Source organism: Blennius ocellaris (assembly GCF_963422515.1).
Source record: "Blennius ocellaris genome assembly, contig: SCAFFOLD_213, whole genome shotgun sequence".
In the NCBI taxonomy this organism is placed as follows: domain Eukaryota; kingdom Metazoa; phylum Chordata; class Actinopteri; order Blenniiformes; family Blenniidae; genus Blennius; species Blennius ocellaris.
In genome coordinates this window covers 35,001-37,494 of record NW_027662184.1, presented here as the reverse complement: position 1 = coordinate 37,494, position 2,494 = coordinate 35,001, and positions in this window count along the sequence as shown.

The following is a 2,494-nucleotide window of genomic DNA, read 5'->3' as shown; positions in this document are numbered from 1 at the left end:
CGTTTCACGTCGTTTCACGTCGTTTCACGTCGTTTCCCGCCGTTTCCCATCGTTTCCCGTCGTTTGCTGTCCTTTCACGTCGTTTCACGTCGTTTCACGTCGTTTCCCGACGGTTCACGTTGTTTCCTGTCGTTTCACGTCGTTTCCCGTCGTTTCCTGTCGTTTCACGTCGTTTCACGTCGTTTCCTGTCGTTTCACGTCGTTTCACGTCATTTCCCGACGTTTCCTGTCGTTTCCTGTCGTTTCACGTCGTTTCCCGTCGTTTCCCGTCGTTTCCCGTCGTTTCACGTCGTTTCCCGTCGTTTCCCGACGTTTCCTGTCGTTTCACGTCGTTTCCCGACGTTTCCTGTCCTTTCACGTCGTTTCACGTCGTTTCCCGACGGTTCACGTCGTTTCCCGCCGTTTCCCATCGTTTCCCGTCGTTTGCTGTCCTTTCACGTCGTTTCACGTCGTTTCCCGACGGTTCACGTTGTTTCCTGTCGTTTCACGTCGTTTCCCGTCGTTTCCTGTCGTTTCACGTCGTTTCACGTCGTTTCCTGTCGTTTCACGTCGTTTCACGTCATTTCCCGACGTTTCCTGTCGTTTCCTGTCGTTTCACGTCGTTTCCCGTCGTTTCCCGTCGTTTCCCGTCGTTTCACGTCGTTTCCCGTCGTTTCCCGACGTTTCCTGTCGTTTCACGTCGTTTCCCGACGTTTCCTGTCCTTTCACGTCGTTTCACGTCGTTTCCCGACGGTTCACGTCGTTTCACGTCGTTTCCTGTCGTTTCCTGTCCTTTCACGTCGTTTCACGTCGTTTCCCGACGGTTCACGTCGTTTCCCGACGTTTCCTGTCGTTTCCTGTCCTTTCGTTTCCTGTCGTTTCCTGTCCTTTCGTTTCCCGACGTTTCCTGTCGTTTCCCGCCGTTTCACGTCGTTTCCTGTCGTTTCCCGTCGTTTCCCGACGTTTCCCGTCGTTTCCCGTCGTTTCCCGTCGTTTCCTGTCCTTTCACGTCGTTTCCCGTCGTTTCCCGACGTTTCCTGTCGTTTCACGTCGTTTCCCGACGTTTCCTGTCCTTTCACGTCGTTTCACGTCGTTTCCCGTCGTTTCCTGTCCTTTCACGTCGTTTCACGTCGTTTCCCGACGGTTCACGTCGTTTCCCGACGTTTCCTGTCGTTTCCTGTCCTTTCGTTTCCTGTCGTTTCCTGTCCTTTCGTTTCCCGACGTTTCCTGTCGTTTCCCGCCGTTTCACGTCGTTTCCTGTCGTTTCCCGTCGTTTCCCGACGTTTCCCGTCGTTTCCCGTCGTTTCCCGTCGTTTCCTGTCCTTTCACGTCGTTTCCCGTCGTTTCCCGACGTTTCCTGTCGTTTCACGTCGTTTCCCGACGTTTCCTGTCCTTTCACGTCGTTTCACGTCGTTTCCCGACGGTTCACGTCGTTTCACGTCGTTTCCTGTCCTTTCACGTCGTTTCACGTCGTTTCCCGACGGTTCACGTCGTTTCACGTCGTTTCACGTCGTTTCCTGTCCTTTCACGTCGTTTCCCGACGGTTCACGTCGTTTCCCGACGTTTCCTGTCGTTTCCTGTCCTTTCACGTCGTTTCACGTCGTTTCCCGACGTTTCCTGTCGTTTCCCGCCGTTTCACGTCGTTTCCTGTCGTTTCCCGTCGTTTCCCGCCGTTTCACGCCGTTTCCCGTCGTTTCCCGTCGTTTCCCGTCGTTTCCTGTCCTTTCGTTTCCCGTCGTTTCCTGTCCTTTCGTTTCCCGTCGTTTCCCGACGTTTCCTGTCGTTTCACGTCGTTTCACGCCGTTTCCCGTCGTTTCACGTCGTTTCCTGTCGTTTCCCGACGTTTCCTGTCGTTTCACGTCGTTTCACGTCGTTTCACGTCGTTTCCCGTCGTTTCCCGACGTTTCCCGACGTTTCCTGTCGTTTCCTGTCCTTTCGTTTCCCGTCGTTTCCTGTCGTTTCACGTCGTTTCACGCCGTTTCCCGTCGTTTCACGTCGTTTCACGTCGTTTCCCGTCGTTTCCCGACGTTTCCCGACGTTTCCTGTCGTTTCCTGTCCTTTCGTTTCCCGCCGTTTCCCGCCGTTTCCTGTCGTTTCCCGTCGTTTCCCGACGTTTCCATTCGTTTCACGTCGTTTTCCGTCGTTTCACGTCGTTTCACGTCGTTTCACGTCGTTTCCCGTCGTTTCCCGACGTTTCCTGTCGTTTCCCGTCGTTTCACGACGTTTCACGACACGGGAAACGACGTGAAACGACAGGAAATAAAAGGAAACTCGCCTTTTTAAATGAAGAATTGTAGCCAATAAGCAGCCGAGACCCGGAGTGTCGTGAGAAACGACGTGTTGACGAGCTGAAGTCGCAGTCGTCCACATCTTGAGGTCGTTCCTGTTCAGACACGTTCAGACAAACTGTCAAGTTTCAAAGAGACGAACAACCGAGTGTCATCGGTAAAGAACCTTTTCTACCATTTCCATCAAACTGTCCCTCAACATGAGTCATTTTATTCAGACGCTCATT